This window comes from Ovis aries, chromosome 21 (genome assembly GCF_016772045.2).
Source record: "Ovis aries strain OAR_USU_Benz2616 breed Rambouillet chromosome 21, ARS-UI_Ramb_v3.0, whole genome shotgun sequence".
NCBI lineage: Eukaryota > Metazoa > Chordata > Mammalia > Artiodactyla > Bovidae > Ovis > Ovis aries.
The window spans coordinates 9,267,019-9,287,604 of record NC_056074.1 but is presented as its reverse complement, the minus strand read 5'-3'; the positions used below and the strand labels follow the sequence as shown (position 1 = coordinate 9,287,604).

The following is a 20,586-nucleotide window of genomic DNA, read 5'->3' as shown; positions in this document are numbered from 1 at the left end:
AGAGCTCACAGTTCCTCAACTCCCATGCTCCAATGGCTTGAAAACTCGTGTTCAACTCTAAAAGACAACAAAACAAGCAATAAAATCTCCCATTTCCTCAGGGTCACAGAATAGACTTTCATATCACAAAATTCAGAAGAATCCAGATTCTCAACTGGGGATCATGTCTCCCCATGACCTGGTCCCCCAGTGAGGGAACTTGAGTTTATGAAGTCTTTCCTGCTTGTTTGAGCTTAATTTCTACTATTTGCCTGGTATTTGTGGGAAGAACAACATTATGTTAGGCAGGAAAGTATAAAAAGACTCAAACATGAATTTTCATTTCTTTCAAATAGTTGTTAAGGTTTATATAGACCTAAAAGAAAAAGCAGAATTTCTAGAAATTGCTCCAGGAATTCATGGAAAGAAATACCTTTCACCTGTACTTTTAATAAAAAAGCAAAGAAACAATAAGAACTAGATGGCCTCTCAAAATGTCTAGGACTCCTCGAATGACTTGTGACAAGGGTACCAGGACATTCAATGGAAAAAGGACAGTCTTTTCAACAAATAATGCAGGGAAAACCGCATACCCACATGCAAAATAATGAAGTTGGGCCCTTACCTAACACCACATACAAAAATTAACTCAAAATGGTTAAGAGACCTAAATGTAAGGCCTACTACATATACTTCTTAGAAGAAAACATTGAACAAAAGCTTCAGGACATTGCATCTGGCAGTGACTTCTTAACTGTGACACCACAGGCACAGGCAACAAAAGAAAAAAGTAGACAAGTCGAAATTCATGAAAATTTCAAAGTTTTGTTTATCAAAACACTATCAACAGACTAAAAAGGCACCCCACAGAATGGAAAAAAATCTGAAAATCATGCATCTGATAAGGAATTAATATTCAAAATTTACAAGAGAACTCCTAAAACTCAACAAAAAAGCCAAATCAATGAAAAATGGGCAAATGACTAGACATTTCTCCAAAGAAGATACATAATTGGCCAGTAAGCACATGAAAAGGTACCTGACATCACTGATCACTAGGGAAATGAAATCAAACCTGCAGTGAGACACCACCTCACATCCATTAGAATGGCTACTATCAAGACACCACCTCACATCCATTAGAATGGCTACTATCAAGGAAAAAAAAGAAACAAAATAACAAGTGGTGGCAAGGATGTGGAGAAGTTAAACCCTTGTGCAGAGCTGGCCGGAGTGCAAAATGGTATAGCTTCTGTGAAAAGCAGTATGGCAGTTCCTCAAAAAATGAAAAGTAGAATTACCATATGATTCAGCAATTCCACTTCTGGGTCTATACCCAAAAGAACTGAAAGCAAGGTCTTGAAGAGATATTTATACACCTGTGTTCACAGCAGCATTTTTCTTTTTTTTTTAATTTAAATTTTTTTTTTTACTTTACAATATTGTATTGCTTTTGCCATACATTGACATGAATCTACCACAGGTGTACATGAGTTCCCAACCCTGAACCCCCCTCCCACCACCCTCCCCATATCATCTCTCTGGGTCATCCCAGTGCACCAACCCCAAGCATCCTGTATCCTGTATTGAACCTAGACTAGCGATTCATTTCTTACGTGATAGTATACATGTTTCAATGCCATTCTCCCAAATCATCCCACCCTCTCCGTCTCCCACAGAGTCCAAAAGTCTGTTCTGTACATCTGTGTCTCTTTTGCACAGCAGCATTTTTCACAACAGCTAAAGAGTAGAAGCAACCCAAGTATCCACTGATGGATAAACAAAATGTGGTAAGTTACAATTTTTCCACAAAATGTGGTAAATCTGTGTACAGAATATAATGGAATATTACTGAGCCTTTAAAAGGAAGGGAATTTCAACATATGCTACAATATGAGAGATCTTTGAGGATATTATGCTAAGTGAAATAAACCAGTCACAGAGAGAGAAACACTGTGTGATACCACTTACATGAGGTGCTCAGGGTAATCAAACCACAGAAGCAGAAAGTGGAATGTAGTTGCCAGGGGTAAGAATACGGTGGGGCATCCCTGGCAGCTCAGTGGTGAAGAATCTGCCTGCCAGTGCAGGAGACAAGGGTTTGATCCCTGGGTCAGAAAGATCCCCTGCAGGAGGAAATGGCAACCCACTCCAGTGTTCTTGGTTGGAGAATCCCACGGACAGAGGAGCCTGGTGGACTACAGTCCAGAGGGGTGCAAAGAGTCGGACACGACTGAGTGGCAGAGCACACACACACAGGAGTGGGGTGAAATGAGGAACTGTTGTTGAATGGGTCTAGAATTTCAGTTTTATAAGATGAAAAGAGCTATGGAGATGGACGGTGGTCATGGTTGCACAACACTGTCAATGTGTTTGATGCCACTGAACACTTAGAAAAAGCTAACATGATAAATTTTTGTGAATTTTATCCCAATAAAAAATTGGGGAAAAATATTTAGGTTCCTGTTCCTTTATAATATGACTGAAGAGAGGTTAGTGACTGCTCTCTGGTATCCACATTTACATTTCAGAATTACCACTTACCTGTGACCTTGGGCAAGTTACATAGCCTCTGCATTTTAGCTTCCTCACTGGTAAAATATCTACTTAAAATTATGACGTCTGGATTAGATGGGTCTGTATGTGTAAAGCATTTAGTCTTGCATAATAAATACTAAGTACTAGCTGCTATTATTCGGAGAAGGCAATGGCACCCCACTCCAGTACTCTTGCCTGGAAAATCCTACGGACGGAGGAGACTGGTGGGCTGCAGTCCATGGGGTCGCTAAGAGTCGGGCACAACTGAGCGACTTCACTTTCACTTTTCACTTTCATGCATTGGAGAAGGAAATGGCAACCCACTCCAGTGTTCTTGCCTGGAGAATCCCAAGGACGGCGGAGCCTGGTGGGCTGCTGTCTATGGGGTCGCACAGAGTCGGACACGACTGAAGTGACTTAGCAGCAGCAGCAGTAGCTGCTGCTCCTATTATTATTACCTCTACCACTAAATCTATGCTCAGCATCACAAATAAAATCTCATCCCGCCAAGAAGAAGCCATTTGCATTTCATTCTCTGAAATGATGATGGCCTGGCCCTAGGTTCAACATCTGATCTAAAAAAAGAGAATCTTCCCTTCCTCAGCAGAAGCACATGAATGGGACCTGGGGCCCAAGTTACTCCATCCTTTGGACAGCAAAAGAGGTAAGACACTTGCCCCCAGTTGTATTTATTCAACAAATGTTAATTGTGTACCTTGTCTGTGCTCACACTCAGTGCTTTGTACTATCCTGTAGAGTCCAAGGCCTTGTTTCCTTATTGAAATATGCTAATCATCTAGAAGCAATGTTACATAAAAAACATTTCCCAAGATGAAACTAACAAGACTAGGGCACCCCAGATTACTCCATTTCTTTTTAAAAATTCATTTTACTATAGTTTCTTTACAATGTTTAGTTTCTCCTGTACATCAAAGTGAATCGGCTATATGTATACGTAGATCTTCTCTTTTCTGGATTTCCTTCCCATTTAGGTCACCACAGAGCACTGAGTAGAGTTCCCTGTGCTATTCAGTAGATTCTCTCATTGGTTCTGTTTTACATGTAGTATCAATAGTGTATGGATGTCAATCCCAATCTCCCAATTCTTCCTACCCTTAGTGTCCATACATTTGTTCTTTACGTCTATTTCTGCTTCGCAAATAAGATCTATACCATTTTTCTAGATTCCATATACACAGGTTAATACGCTGATCTTTGTTTTTCTCTTTCTGACTTACTTCATCTATATGACTATTTCTAGGTCCATCCATGTCTCTACAAAGGACCCAATGTCATTCATTTTTATGGCTGAGTAATATTGCATCGTGTATTTCAAATCACCCATTTCTATTTTCCTTCTTATAGTTCTATTCCTTTAAAAAAGAAAAAAAGCTCTCACTTAAAGAATTAACTTATGGTTGCCGAGGGGAAGGGGAGAAGGGATAGTTAGGGAGTTTGGGATGGAAGGGCAACCAATAAGGTCCCACTGTACAGGACAGGGAACTCGGCTCAGTGTTATGTGGCAGCCCGGACGCGAGGGTAGTTTACAGAAGGACAGATACATGCACATGTATAGCTGAATCCCTTTGCTGTCCGCCTGAAACTATCATAACCTTGTTAATCAGCTATACTCCAATACAAAATAAAAATTTTAAAAAAAAACCCTCTCCATTTACTTTCAAATTTAATAAAGCAGGATGTTCCCAGATATGTTTTTGAGCAAAACTGTCGGGAAGAAAGACTTTCGTCACACCTGCTCTGAAACTGACAAAACAGCAGAGCAGGCTATGTCTGCCCACCACCTATTCACAGACTGCAGCACACACCCGGGCCATGTGAACACAGTCAGGACAGTCCCCCTGCTGCAAGCCCCGCACGACCCTGGAAAGGCAGTTCAAAGCCTAGGGCATGCACAGAAGCCATCATCGCCAGGGCGATTTCCTCCTTCTCCAAACCTTCCAGCTAGGCACCAGAAGATAAAACTTCTCAAAACCCTGACTGAGGTCCAGGTCAGATTTAGCCACTTAGGGACTCCAATGGTTAAGGATCTGCCTTGCAATGTAGGGAATGTGGGTTCAATCCCTGGTGAGGGAACTAAGATATCACACGACTCAGAGCAACTAAGCCCATGTATGACGCATGGAAGATCCTGTGTGCTGCAACCAAGACCAAATAATAAATATTTTAGAAAGAAATATTTAGCCACTCATAAATGGGCTGATATAATGATTATTATTCTTGAAGTCCCACCATTGTGTTCAGGCAGCACAATGGAAAAAGTAAAAGAGTATATAGGCTGGAATTCCAGGGTTACATGGACTGTGTGACTCTGGTTTCATTTTCGTTTGCATCAACTATATTGTATAGCTTAAAATTCCTACCTTTGAGAAAATGATTCATGTTAAGCATCTAGCTGATGTCCCACACCATAGCATCTCAATATTATGGATGTCCTGTCCACCCCTTATTTTCAGGCAGGAAAAATGTTCAAGGCATTCAACTCCTGATTTAGAAGAATCATAAGAATGGGTGGATCCCAGGCTAATACTACCGCTAGTTTTTCTAAAAGCCTAGTTCCGATAAATAACATTTTTATGACAGTACTTGAGATGTTATGAAAAAAAATCAAACCTCCTCCAATACTTCTTTCTCACCCAAATTTTACAGAGACAACCAAGAAGGCTTCAGCTTTACCCTGCAGAGCGCCATGTACCTGCAATATGCAAGCAGTCCTAAGAATTGGGTTCCCCTCTAATGTAAGAAGCTGAAACCTCTCTGAAACTTTAATAACTCTGAAGTTTTAGCCAAAAAACCCACAAAAACCCAAAGGATTGGCTCTGCATTTGTGGCATTTCATGGTGTGTTGAGGGGATTCCCAACACCAGCCCCAGGTTTTTGATGGTTCAGTGGGAGGACTCACAGAGCAGCATACACGTCATCCCCACAGCCATGGTTTATTACAATGAAAGGGTACAAAGCAAGATCAGCAAAGACTAAAGCCAGCTGAGGTGAAGACTGGTAAAAACCAGCCATGGGCTTCCAAGAGGCCTATTTCAGCTGAGTCATACACACAAGCTGTGACAACATGTGTGAAATGTTAACCAGGGAAGCTCATTAGAGAGTCAGTGCCCAGGGGCTTTTATTGGGGACTGGTCAACATGGATACCCTCTGGCTAGCGTGTACCCAAATTCCAGACTCCCAGAAAGAAAGCAGGTCCTCGGCATATACTGCACTATTTGCACAGTTTAGGTACAGTGAGTGCTGGGGAAAGAGTAAGTGGTGGGAACCCTTCTGAGATTCCGGTTCCCAGATACCAGTCAAGGACCAGCCTTACAAGCAGGCATTTCTAAGGACAAGCAGTCTCAGGCTCCCTATGTTAATCGTTTCCTGCAGTCACAAACCAAAACCCCAGATATCTAACTCATAACTACCCTCTGACCACTAAATTCCTATAGCCAACTGACATACTGAAATTCTTTTAAAAAAGTGAACATAACTTAGGGTTTCAAAATATATTCTTTCAGCATATTTGGACTGTGTCAGCCTGCTGTGTTCCAGGCCTTAAGGAAATACCAGCAAGTCCCAGCCCTCTAAGAAACTTCAGACCAATAGGGAAGATAAGCTGAATACACAAAGAATGCTAACACAAGGTGGTGCGTGATGACGATCATAAAAGAGGCGGAAGCCAAACGCTAAACCAGCCAGAGAAAGGAGAAAAAACTTCCTGCTGTGACGAACCAGGAAGATTTGGGTAAGAATTACCATAGGGCTGCAGTTTTCAGGACAGGTAAGATTTGAGAGTAAGCGGCAGGGTTGGGAAGAGCTCAAGCAGGGAAATAAAAGTATCGTTTTGGGCACAGACAGGAAGCTATGTGAACAATGCACAGAGGCTGCTGTAGGGAAAGGGGAATATGGTCTGACTAGAAGATTAGGTTCAGAGAAGAGGACAGTGAAAGATAAGACTCTAAACAGAAGTCAGAAAAACAAATATTGCATATTAACACGTACACATGGAATCTAGAAAAATGGTACAGAGGAACTCCACTTGCAAGGCAGAAACAGAGACAGACATAGAGAACAAATGAATGGATACCAAGGTGGGAAGAGAGGGTGGAATGAACTGGGAGATTGGGATTGACATATATCCACTACTATAGCAGAGCGAGCCTCCTCAATGATCTGTGGTGATCTAAACAGGAAGGAAATCGAAGGACGAGTGGACGGATGCACAGCTGATTCACCGATTATAGCAGAAACTAACACAACACTGTAAGGAGCTGTGTGCTGTAGCCTGCCAGGTTCCTCCATCCATGGGATTCTCCAGGCAATAACACTGGAGTGGGTTGCTATCTTCTACTCCAGGGGATCGTCCCAACCCAGGGATAGAATCTGCATCTCCTGCATTGGCAGGCACACACCCCACTAAAAACCAGAAGAATCTAAAACATGGGTCTCAAATGTAGAATGAAGGAGATTGTCTTTTATGCTGTGGGGACTCTGTGTGTGAGTTTCTTTCTTTTTTTTTTTTTTTTACTTTTTAAAACATGTTACATTAGTATGCATGAAGGAGAGGACTGACTGTAAGCAAAAGGGCTAAGGCTTTTGCAGTAGATCTCCCAAAACTCAGAGAGCTGGGAGGTACAGAGAGGTGAAACATAAATGTCATTTGGGAGCAACATCGAGAAGGAAGCAGTAACAACGCTCCTCAGGAGATGCAGGAATCAAACAAGACTCAAAACTCTCAAGTTAACTTCAGTATTAGCACATTCAACCAGAAGTGCCTGGAAGGCAGCCAGGTTAAAGGTTAAAAGTATTTTTACAGTAAAAAAGAGCTGGTCAAAGAATTCAGTGAAGTATCTAGAACTCCGATGGAGATGAGGTACCAGTGCTCAGGAAGGAGGTCGTGGCTAGATCAGCATATGTGGAAGAAGCCCGCTTAGAGGATCTGCTGGAGCAGAGGAGAAGCCACACACTGCACGTGTCAAGTCCAGAGCTGTGAGTTTCATCAGCCTCAAGCAAACATGACTGAGGCCTTCAGCTTGGCAGAGAGACAGCACTGTAAACTCAAGCATATCCACTCACACACAACTAAGAAACACTCTGGGGCCAGAATGCCTCAATTCAAATCCTGACTCTACTATGTATTATTAACTTTATGATCTGAGACAAGGTACTTAACCTCACTGCCCTCGATTTCTCATCTATGAAATGGGCTTAATAGTAGTACCTATCTCATAAAGTTGTGGTGAGGACTCAATGAGTTAATTCATGAAAAGAGCTTAATGCAGAGTCTCTCTGGCATACCGTGAGTGTTCAATAATTGCTGGCCACTATTATCTTATTTGAGTCTCACGGTCATGTTATGAGATAAAGTCAGGCAATCATTACCATCTCCATATTACTAATAAGGCAACTAAGGCTCAGAGGGGACACGTTTGCCCCATCTTCACACAGTGAAGAATACAGGCTAGGATTTCACAAAGTCCAGCCTCCTTAATGAGATGGACAAGTCTCTCCAAGCTCAGCCCACTCCCTACCTCACTGGCCTCAGTTCTGGCCAAGCTTGCCGTACACGTGAAACTGTGCCCACCACATTAGTTCCTGGGCCTCTTAACTTCCTGACCCCTCTTCATCTCTTAAGTCTCTTCTCAAGTATCATCTCTTCCAGGAAGCCCTTGGCACTTGCTCCCACTTCCCTCTTACCACCCACCTCTCTCAGTGCTCATATCTGACTATTAACACCACAATGTATGCAGTTACAGACCGATTCTTTCCCCACTGGACTCAGCCTGAACAATCTCTAGCACACTAAATACCAAGTATTTGCTGAATGAACTAACTCTTGTCTCTAAGTCTGATATTCTTTCCCTCAGAGCATGTGTGTGTGTTACTGGCTCAGTCGTGTCTGACTCTTTCCAACCCCATGGACTGTAGCCTGCCAGGCTCCTCTGTCCATGGGATTTTCCAGGCAAGGATAGTGGAGTGGGTTGCCATTTCCTCTTCCAGGGGGTCTTCTGGACCCAGGGATTGAACCTGGGTCTCCTAGATCGCAGGTGGACTCTTTACCATCTGAGCCACCAGGGAAGCCCCCAAAGGATACTGTCCCTTTATCAACAAATGTGCACTAATTATAGTTTAAAAAGAATACCAACAAAATTGCAAAGACCAACCAATCCTACTGTTCTAAACAGGTAGTCATTCACTACCTCTAGATGGTGAAGCATGGACATGCACGCGCACCCTCCCTCCCCCTCCCTCCCCCTCCCTCCCCCTCTCCCTCCCTCTCCCCAGAGCTGGCCATTCTCACCCACGGCTTGTCAGACTGGCTGCCTGTGGTCTTGCCTCTATCAAAGATTCCTCCCTCTGCCCGATTAACCCAGTGAGAAAAACCTGGGGCGTGGCACATGAAGGAAGACAGGGTTCAAAGCCCTCACCTTCCGGAAGCCCAAGGTAAGGCGCCCCCGGGAGGTGAACGTGGGCATCTCACCCTCCGTGTACCACCCGTCAGCCTGAGACTTGGTACCAGTCCCTGACAGCTCAGAGACTGACCTTGGGGAAAAGGTTAGCAGAGAGAAAAAGCAAGGAGATTCACTCCATCCGCAGTTCCGCAAACACCAGGCGGACACCTGTGACCGGTTCCACGAACATCTGTTCCCGGAGCCTTCTGACAGGCCGAGCCGCCTCCCTTCCACGCCCCTGGCTCGGGGCCACCACCTGATTCAGGTGGGAAGCGGGCGATCCTTGCCACATCTCGGCCCCCCTGGCAACCACGGCTGATCCCCCGAGGGGATCCTCCCTGGGGAACTCCCAGTATGTGTCAGGTTCTCCCTGTGGTCTGCATAAAGCAGACAACACTCGGTCAGCATAAACAGGGACCTAGAAACACAAACACACACCTGTGCGCGCTGCTGTCTGATGCTGATGGCTCGGGGAACAGGGCCACTCCGTTTCTTGCGATTTGCCCACAGATAAGGGTTTTGTTGCACTGCAAGGAGATCCAACCAGTCCATTCTGAAGGAGATCAGCCCTGGGTGTTCTTTGGAAGAACTGATGCTAAAGCTGAAACTCCAGTACTGTGGCCACCTCATGTGAAGAGTTGACTCATTGGAAAAGACTCTGATGCTGGGAGGGATTGGGGGCAGGAGGAGAAGGGGCGACAGAGGATGAGATGGCTGGATGGCATCACCGACTCGATGGACGTGAGTTTGAGTGAACTCCGGGAGTTGATGAAAAACCGGGAGGCCTGGCGTGGTGCGATTCATGGGGTTGCAAAGAGTCAGACACGACTGAGAGACTGAACTGAAGCGTTTTGTGGCCCATGCCTCCCTGCTCCTCCCCCACCAGGAAACTCAGAGACTGCTAACCACAGCGGTGCCTGCTGAGCACAAGACATTCTGCAAAGCACTAACCAAATTCAGCGTGTACTGGCTGTCAACAATTCGCAGAACTTCAACTCTGGAAATATGGAAAAGGGGCGTAAACGTTCTTTCTGGGGCCAAGCCTCAATCATTTTGCCAAAAGCAAACCCAGGTTCTTATTTTAAAAGTGGTAAATGCTTAGCTCCAAGGCAGGACATGGGCTTCCCTCATGGCTCAGCTGGTACAGAATCCGCCTGCAATGCAGGAGACCTGGGTTCAATCCCTGGGTTGAGAAGATCCCCTGGAGAAGGGAAAGGCTACCCACTCCAGTATTCTGGCCTGGAAAACTCCATGGACTGTATAATCCATGGGGTTGTGAAGAGTCGGACACGACTAAGAGAATTTCACTTCACAAGGAAGGACATATTTATCATTTATGGAATTACTGATCTCCAGTGTGGTCCAGTCCATAGGTTAGGATACGGCATTACCATTTTTCAACACATATATGCCTTCCTATGGCAGTGGTTTAGTTGCTAAGTTGTGTCCAGCTCTTGCGACCCCGTGAACTGTAGCCCACCAGGCTCCTCTTCCCAGGCAAGAACACTGGAGTGAGTTACCATTTCCTTCTCCAGGGTAGCTTCCTGACTCAGGGATTGAACCCCCATCTCCTGCATTGCAGGCAGATTATTTACCATTTGAGTCACCGAGGAAGCCCTATACCTTCCTACAAAAGTCCTGAATTAAATAGCAGTACCATTCTCTACCAAGTACCTTTTATCAAAAGCTTTAAAATATCTTATCTGTACCCACAAGTCCAAACAAGCGTGCCTTCCAGCAACCTCAAATCCACCTTTCAAACTTTGAACAGTGTTACCATTCTAAAATCTAGTTATTTCACACACAATATTGAGATACTTTTATTAGCCCCTTGCTGCCTCCAAGATAAGGAGAAAGTTTTTAGACCAATTCACTGTTGGGCATCAGCCCCCCACATTAAATATATGATCTCATTTAATCCTCTGAACAACCTTGTAAGGCAGGTCTGATCACTGACATTTTACAGACACGTTAAGGAAATGGTGATAAGGTCTCAGGATGCACCCCTCAACATGTCCCAAGACGGTAGACCTTAAACAACCCTAGAATACATTCTATCAAGAATCAAAAAAATAAACTGAAAACCAAGATCCTTTGTCTCTTTTTCTCTTTTCTTCTTTTCCCATTTAGGTTATTACAGAATATCAAGCAGAGTTCCCTATGTTATATAGAAGGTATAGATAGTAGGTATAAAGCTACCTTGATAGGTCCTTGTTGGTTATTTTAAATATAACAGCGTGAGGGACTTCCCTAGTCCAGTGGATAAGAGTCTGCCTGCCAACACAGGGGACATGGATTCGATCCCTGATGCAGGAAGAGCTCACACGCCGCGGGGCAAGCTACACTGTGCACCGCGACCACTGAGCCCCCGCTCCGCAAGAAGAGAAGCCACTGCAATGAGAAGCACCCCCCGCCCCATGCGAGGAAGAGAAGCCCCCATGCCGCACAACTAGAGAAGCCCACGTGTAGCCGCCACGCAGCAACCAAGACCCGGCACAGCCAAACAGAAACGAACCAATAAAAATGCGTACATGTCAATCCCAAGCGCCCAGTCCATCCGTCCAGCTACCCTTCCCCCCAGCCCCCAGTAACCATAAAGTCATTCTCCAAGTCTGTGAGCCAGGCTTTTTATTACTAAAACTGAAATGATTAGCCTAAAACCAGCAGGGGTGAAGATTCTGCCCTCAGTTCAGTCTTCCTCCCAGGGCAGATGGCTGGCGGAGCGGTTGAGGCACGGATCTGGCGGAGCGCCTTGGCTTGGCCAGGGGTCCAGCCCCTGCCCTCAGCCTCAGAGCCCTGGGTTTTAATCATCTGACTCAGCCAGCGGCAGCAGACCCCAGGCGCCTGTGGCTGTGAGTAATGGCGACACAAAACACATCTGTCTGATCAGAAGCTGATGGTGTCAGTTACACCAGGGGTTACAGTAAAACAATGCTCTACAAGGGAAACAAGAACGCCTATTCGCCCCGGAGCTAAGCAATGCCCTTCTTTCTCCAACTCACAATGCGAACTTGTGGTACCATTTACTAGATCTTACCATTTACTAGATCTTATATGCCTTTCTCGAATATGCCTTGATGCATTTATAGAAAGAAGACTTATCTAGGAATAATAAAACAAATCTGTTTCCACTAGTTGCAAAATGTCTACCAAGTCATGACATCAGGAAATGCTTTTATTCTGGCCTTTAATCTCCCACACCGTTATGAGGGATAATGCATATGAAGGTGGTTCTGTAAGTGGTAAGTGCTTCTTATACCGAATGTCAAGACTTCATTTCAAAAGAGTGACTCATTCATTCTTCCCTTCGTTCATGTTATTAATTCATTAAAAACACTTCGCTAAATTCCCACTGAGTGCCGGGCAACTGGATGCAGAATTAAATCAGAGACCCCAAGCCCTTAGAGGGTCAGTTTTCCCCCAAATTGGTCTTTTTATCTCCACAGTATTCCAGCCACAGCCAGCATGCGCTCCTCTCCTCTCTTCCTTCCTCTCTGCCTCAACCATTCCTATAGGTCTGCGTGCTGCTCCCACTTTCTGCAGAAGTCCTCAGCCAGGACCAAGTACCCAGGGTGGTGGTGGTGGTTTAGTCGCTAAGTTGTGTCCAACTCTTGCAACCCCGTCGACAGTAGCCTATCAGGCTCCTCTGTTCATGGGATTCTCCAGGCAAGAACACTGGAGTGGGTTGTCATTTCCTTCTCCAGGGGATCTTCCCAACCCAGGGATCAAACCCAGGTCTCCTACACTGCAGGCAGATTCTTTACCAACTGAGCTATGAGGGAAGCCCAGTACCCAGGGGGTACCAGACAAAAGTACTGTATTTAGTGATTTCAGAAGTGAGTAGGAGTGACACGCATGGCCTTATTAACATAAATAACCTGTTTTCACAGTACTTCTGTCAACCAGAAGTGGTCCCAAAGCAGTTCTCCCTTCTATAATCTGAGGAAGTTCTAGATTAAGAGTTTAACAGATAGATGAGCAGAAACAACTCTCCCCTCGAAGATCTGCGGACCATGTGTTCTCCATGAGGGCAGTCAGCTGAGGAGACCCTGGGAAAATCATGAGAGGGCCCTGAATGCAACCGGAAGTGGGAGCACTTTCTGACCCCTGATTTATCTGTGTAAGTAATGCGCGCTAACTGATAGTACCAGTGGAGCTCCTATCTGATTCATCCGGACACAGTCATTCTCTACCAAGCTTCTATCTGGGCAAATGTGAATGGAAAATAACCCAGAATCATAGACATTTATGGATGGGCTTCCCAGGCAGCACTAGTGGTAAAGAATCTCTCTGCCAATGCAGGAGACGCATGAGATGCAAGTTCAATCCCTGGGTCAGGAAGATCCCCTGAAGGAGGAAATGGCAACCCACTCCAGCATTCTTGCCTGGAAAACTCTATGTACCGAGGAGCCCGGCAGGCTACAGTCCATGGGGCTGCAGAGAGTTGGCAGTAATTTAAGACTGGAAAGAATTTCAACTGGTCCAACTCCTTCACTTTATAGATTAAAAAACACTTGGACTTTCCTGATGGTCCAGTGGCTCAGACTCCATGATCCCAATGCAGGGGGCCCGGGGTTCGATCCCTGGTCAGGGAACCAGAACCCACAGGCTGCAACTAAGATTCTGCCCAGCCAAATAAACAATCTTTCCTTAAAAAAAAAAAAAACCAAGAATCAGGGAGAGGACGTGAGTAACCCCGGATCTCCCAGCATGTCCATGAGCCAGGCAGAAGCTGAGCCGTCGGCTTCCCAAGGCAGGGCCCGTTCCACTGCCCTGCCGGGAGCTGGTGCCTGCCCGTGAGTAGCCCTGACTGCAGGAGCTGCTGCTATCCTCGGGTACACCTCACCTCTCCAGCTGCTCTCACGGCCTTCCCTCAGTGAGCCTGGACCTTGTCTTAGGCAGTGAGAGCCAGCCCTCAGGAGCTCCGCACTCCCTGTGCAGAGGAACAGTTTCCTAGAATGGCAAGCCTGTTTTGACTCTGTGAGAAGGGCTGTGTTCTGTCGTCTTCTCTTCGGGATTGTGATGAAGACGAGTGAGATGCCAGCCAGCCAGGAATCCTATATTCTCTGTGGAAGACAGTAGGGATCCAGTAGAGAGTCTGCATCACAATTAAATTCTACTGATGTAAACCCCAAGAGTTGGAGCCCAGCATTTTATAAAGGCCAACAATGCTTTTGCCCAACCATCAAGTTAGCTTCAACTGCATACACACTGACAGGCAATTCAGATAACAAACAACATTTGACTCTCGGTCCTCCTAATGACTTGTGGTGGAGAAAAATCAAGCAAGTGTCCCAATTTATGAAAGGAAAAGCTGGTTCACAAAAGCTACCCAAAGCCACACAGGTACTAAAATGCAATGTTGGAGCAATGACCTTATCTACGGCTCCCTCCTCCCCACTGGGCATTTTCTGCTCACATGTTCCACGTCAACAACCGTGAAGACCTACCTTTTCGGTTACACCTGAGACATTCAAGATACTTGAGCCACATAAGGAGCACAGCTTGACCCCACAACCTCAGCAGCAGCCCCGGCTCACGGGCACTTGTACTGGAAACTAAACGACACAGGGGAACTCCAGGGGGCGAACTTTGGGGTTCACAAACAAGAGTAACCTTTATGGCGGCTTTAATTATTCAAAACGACTTGAAATGGCTCTTAGCTCTGACAATAAGAGAGTCAAAAGTAAGGGTTATATTCATTTGTTCCTTTTTTTTTTTTGAAATGTATAGATGCAGAGAAAGATATGAAAGGCTACATTAAGTTTTGTATTAGTTGTCTGAGTACAGATGTATTACTGTTATTAATGCTAATCTGTACTTTATCTTTTTCTACAATGATCAGGTTATAGTTTGGATAATAAGAAAACAAACAGTAATGATCTCGCTTTTATGGAGAATCTTAAAAAAGCTAAACTCCTAGAAGCAGAGTAAAATGATGGTTGCCAGAGGCTGGGGAGTGGGGGAAAATGAGGAGATACTGGCCAAAGAATAGAGATTTCCAGTTATAAGATGAGTAAGGTCTGAGGATCTAACATACAGTATGGTGACTGGAGTATGTATTACATACTTGAAAGTGGCCAAGAGTAAATTGCAAACATCCTCACTATAAGAAACACAGAAGCAACATATACACATATAACCATCATGAGCACACCTTAGACTTACGCGGTGTTGTGTATCACTTGTATCTTAATAAGACTTGGGGAAGGGAAAACAATGATTGTTTTTATTTTTTAAATATGTTCTTCACTTCAAAAAATGGGAAAAGAGGTAATCATCACCGAAGGTTGGGAAGCTCTATTACTGTGAACCAAGTGAACAGAAAATGCAAATACTTAAAGCCCCGAGACCAGAACCTTTGCCCTGCTTCTCCATTTGGGTCCCTTCAGCCCCCCAAGAATATAAAGCAATATGCCAGGGCACCAATTTTACACAAATATTTTGGGGAAGAAAACTATATACAAATATTTGTATATAAAAAAACAAACCTAACAAGTATATGGAATCACATAAAAACTGCATAAAACCTTAAAAGCATTTTCAAGCTGCCTGGGGCCCATCTGAACTACACACCCCAACGCGCAGGAGCACTTGCTAGGCTTCTTTGCTATTGGAGACTTTTTATGGAGAAGTCTGGGAAGCTGGAACACGAATAGTACCGTCCTATTTTCCCCTCTTCTTGAAAGAGCAGAAACCTGATTAAAACTAAGTCATTTTTCCAGTTCACTTTTTTAAAAAGTCAAATTCGTCTTCATCCACTATCTTTAAAACTCCTTTACAAAACAGGTGCCAGTCAACATATTACCAGGGTAATCTGTAAGCCCACAAGGGCACAGTTCACCCTACCTTCCTCACCTGAGGAGGAAAACAATCTGGCCTGGCATCCTGGGGTTCTGAGGATGGTGGGGGCCCCGGGCTGCCACTGCCCACTTCTGCAGGATGGCAGACCACTCTGCACAACGTGCTAATTCATTCATTCCACAAATGTTTATTGAGCGAAGCCTGAGAAAGGCCTTTCAGGGGACAGTGGGATCATTCACAACCCAACGGTCAGGTCTAACGGATCAGCTGTGGACAATCAATCTTTCATTAGACCTCAAACCACCTCTAGGATAGAGCAAACAGGGCCCCCACCCCATCCAGGCACCAGCAGCTGGGCAGGATCAGGCAGGGGCATTCTGGAAGGGGGCTGCCGCTGGAGAGAGCCTAACGCATCTCGGATTCCCACCAGAATGACGGGACCCCTCACACCTTAGGTGACATAACACCTCCAAAGTGCTTTGAATGGCGCCCGGCACCTTGTGTAAGCTCAGTAACAGTCATTTCTGCTGTTACTATGCCAACTTGCCCTTATTCACAGAGCACCAAAAAAAGGGGGGAGGGGTGGAGAACACAGGTTTTCAAATCAGAAAGATTGGATTTGAATCCCAGCTCGGCCATTTACTAGCTATATGACTAAGGGAAACAAGTTTTCTGAGCCTCAGTTTCTTATCTGTAAAATGGAGTAAATACCAGTATCCTAGCCCTCACATAGATCAGTGAGAGTTAAGGATATGTTGTTTTACACAACAGAGTATCTGGCCCATAAGGGCCCCCATAAAGTCAATACTGCCACCTCCATGGCCCCTTCCGCTGCCTCTGATGGGCCCTGGAATCTAGTTTCACCCGGATACCACACTGAGGGCAGAAGGGCTACAGGGCAGAGGGAAAGAGATGCGAGAGACCCACAGGGCACCTTCTACAGAAACCCACCAGGGCCCTCTGCTCCGCTCAGCTCTCCTCCCCTGGGTGGCAGCTCCATCCTGCAGACACCTGCCTGCCTCGCTGGGAATGCCTGTCAAGGGGACCGGAAGCTGAAGAGCAGTTGGAATCTATCCAGCCTTCCAGAGTGTGAGTGTGTGTGTCTGTCCGGGGCTTCCTCTGCACATTCCCGAGTGGTGGAGGCTGGCAGCATGATTCATAGTCTCTTCTTATCTCTGCTTGCATCTCAACCCAGAACCCAAGCCCTGGAGCCTGCTGGTCACAGACCAGCAATAAGTGAAAACGAGGACTTGTCATGCAGACAGGAAGGGAGCCCCCTCGAAGTCAAAGGGGCTTTACAAAGGGAGGCGGGAGGAAAGGGAAGCGGGAGGAGGCGGGGTGGGGCAGAGACAGGGGCCCACTTCCTACAGGCTGGTGGAGCCCGCTGTCCTAGCTGCTGAGGCAGTTGGTTTCTCCACTTTGAAAAGACGATAAAGCCCATTCCTGTAATACACAACTCAACCGCGGGACAAGGGCTGGGTGCAGGCAGAGAACTCCAAAACAAACCGGCTTTTTTCCCAGCAGCAACAGTCGGTTCCTAACTCTCCCTCCCCAGCCCCCACCTGTAGGTAGGTCCTCACGCCCCACCGCACCCCACCTGAGCAACCGAGGGGCAGCCTGCAGACAGGTCCACCCAGCAGCCGGCCCCAGGTCAAGCTCAGTCCTCGAAAGCGCAAGGAGCCGCCGCCCACCCGAGCACTCGGCCTCCTGGAGACTCGCCCCCCGGGCACTAGAGTTGGCTCTTCAGCGGGTGGGAGACTAAGCAAGGGCGCTTGCCGGACGCCGCCACAAAGTGCAGCGCGTTTCAGAACTCAGAACCAAAAAGCGTCACACCACAGCAACTCCCACATTTAAGAGAGGAGGAACCAGTACCAGAGAGGGAAAGAGAACTCCTCGAGGTAACACAGCGAGCGGGCTGGACCGGCTGCGGGGAGGCGCAGGCAGGCGGGCGAAGAGAGCATCTCGCTGCTCCCCGTGTCCTCTCGGCTCCGGACCCTGGGCGGGTGGTACAAACCCCGAGCCCCACCCCGGGCCCCCCTAACCCCGGAGCGGCGCGCTGCGTTACCTTCCTCGGAACTGGACGCTGCGCGCCTCCTCTCCCGCGGCGAGGTGCAGGCGGCTCTGCCCCGCGCGCTCGCCCGGCGATCCAGGTACCGCCCGGCAGCTGTCCGCGCGGGGCGGCGCGTGCGGGCTCCCGGGGCGGGCGGCGGGCGGGCGCGGGGGCCACTCCCGGACGCGCCGGCCAATACCTCCCCGCCCGCCCCGCGCCCCGCCCCGGCCCGGCCCCCGCGCGCGTGGGCTCCGGCCTTCTCTCCCGCCCTTCTCTCCACCCCACTCCGGCCCTCTCCTGTGTAATTCTCTCCCCCTGGGCTCCACTTCTTGGCCTCCATCTCAGGCGTAACTTAACTCCGAAACAACTTTTTCACTCTGCAGATCAAGACCGCAACACGGTTATTTTTCGATTCCTGTGCATTAGTGGTCCTTGGAGTCCGAGAGCGTGGAGCGCCAGAAGCCCCTCCACTCTAAGATCGGGGGTCAGCTCCCCACCCGCCCCTGCGCGGGAGAAAGGGGCGCAAAGTGGTACCCGACAAGATGCTTTCACCCCGGATGTCAGTTTCCTCACCAGGGAAATACAGAGAAGTACTTCACAGGTGGTGGTGGCGGTGGTGGTTTAGTCGCTCAGTCGTGTCCTACTCTTGCGACCCCATGAACTGTAGCCCACCAGGCTCCTCTGTCCATGGGATTTTCCAGGCAAGAATACTGGAGTGGATTGCCATTTCCTTCTCCAGGAGATCTTCCCAACCCAGGAATCGAACCCAGTTCTCCTGCATTGCAGGCAGATTCTTTACCGACTGAACTATGAGGGAAGTCCATCACAGGTTGTAGGAGGGATTAAATGAGCTGATGATTTAAAAATACCTTATACAGGGTCTTCCCTGGCGGTCCAGTGGTTAAGACACCGTGCTTCCACTGCAGGGGGCACAGGTTCCATCGTTAGTGGGGGAGGTAAGACTCCCACATGCAGCGTGGCTTGGCCAAAAAATGGTGGGGGTTGGGCAGCGGTGGTCTATGTATTTTATATGTATACACAGTAATACCTGGATAAATGGTGAGGGCGGTTTGTTCGGTCTGACTACCCAGTGGGGGCACAGTAAGGACTGGCACACTGCTGGAAGGTGCTGGTTGCTGCAGAAGCAGGTACGCCTATAAACACAATATTGTATCTTGGCCAGTTTAAAAAAAAAAAGTTACTGATGATAAAGCCAGCTCAGGCAAACTTGGGAAATTGGTGAACTTTAAGGCTTTTTGCTTCCTGGTCATCTCCCCAGTCACTGTTGAACATCCATTTGAAGGTAACCCATGTCTGCCTTGGGTCCTTCCAGAGACCTTCCTTCTCCCAATCTTGCAAATGCTGATCCCCAAAGGACTGGTTCAGGCTGGGTGCAGCACTGCCCATCTGTCCTAGGAATCCTTGCCTTGGGTTAATGTGGGTATTTGGGCTTTTATCCAAGCTTTAAGAGCCTAAATGTGTCCCCATGCTGAGTGAGCACTGCAGATGCAAAAGAGGATTAAGTCTTTGAAAAGACAAATTTGTGAACAATTTAAGTGTAGAGTTGTTGAGTGTAGAGTTGTTGCTCAGTCGTGTCCAGCTCTTTGCTACCCCATGGACCGCATGCAGCACACCAGGCTTTCCTGTCCTTCACTGTCTCCCGGAGTTTGCTCAGACTCATGTCCATTGAGTCCATGATGCCATCCAACCATCTCAACCTCTGTCACCCCCTTCTCGTCCTGCTCCCAATAACTCGTGTAGTAGCTGCACAGGAAGGAGAAGAGTTTATCTCCCTGCTTCTCTTCAGCCTGTTAGGGCAGGCACTGGGTCTTGGGCCCTCCCCACCCTCCCCCTTCCCCACCCTGCATCACCTGTTACAAGGCTTAGTGCGAACCCAATGCTTGCTATTCTGTGTCACTCCTCCCCAGCAAACAGACAGCAACTCCCAACGGCAAGGGAAGGTCTAAGGCTTCTCACTTAAGGTTCTGGGGCAGGCAGGTGGGGGAGAAATTTTGAGGTAGGGTCTCTTTAGGGACTCTGAACTCATCCAGAGCTATATGGCTCAGAGGTTGAAACTAGAGCTCTGAGACTCCTTTAGTGGTCCAGTGGTTAAAACTGTGTGCTTCCCCAGCAGGGGCCATGGGTTCCATCCCTGATTGGGGAACTAAGATCCCACATGCCTCAAGGCCAGTAAATTTTTTTTAAAAAAGCTAGAGCTCTGACGTCAAATGACCAAAGTTCAAACACTGAACCCACCATTTTCTAAGAGAACCTGAGTTCAGTTATTTAACCTCTCTGTGCCTCCATCTGTTCACCTGTTGAGAAGATGATAATCTTGCTCCTCTCTAAGGCTCCTGTGAAAATTAAAATGAGAAAGTGCGTGTGTTTAGCAGGGTGCCTTGCACACAGAGTGTGTTGAATAAATCTTAGTTAACATGATCCTAGCAAGTCCGGGGTGGTTTGTTCCTCTTAACCTATGGATTGCCACTCTTCAAAGTGGTTTGCTTATAAGCGACAGAGATTTCACAGAATTCTCTGTCTATATCGAAGAGAAAGAGAAGGAGGGTAGGGATAATGCAATGCAGTGGTGACAAGCGCCATGTCCTGACTCCGCTGGACTCCACCACTGAACTACCCAGGTGACTCTGGACAAATCACATAAGCTCTTTAAGTCTCGGTTCCTCTTCTGTGAAATGGAAATAGTAAGATTACCTATCTCATGTAGGGAAGACGCTGTAATACACATAGCACACTGC

The 20,586-nt window shown here is 47.0% G+C and overlaps 1 protein-coding gene across 23 annotated transcripts in view; it reads right to left on the bottom strand.

The window, feature by feature from the left end:
- SYTL2 (synaptotagmin like 2) overlaps positions 1–17,903 on the bottom strand; it is a 121,651-nt gene extending 103,748 nt beyond the window's left edge. For 10 of the 23 annotated variants that reach the window (XM_042238035.1, XM_060403902.1, XM_060403911.1 and 7 more), the window contains exon 1: positions 17,846–17,903. The gene's annotated coding sequence lies outside the window, so the exon portion shown is untranslated. Of the gene's footprint in view, positions 1–8,825; positions 8,892–9,414 lie in introns of those variants that run through there. The other 13 variants (XM_060403904.1, XM_060403907.1, XM_060403893.1 and 10 more) reach the window with 3 other exon arrangements.
- Positions 17,904–20,586: the final 2,683 nt, after the last annotated feature.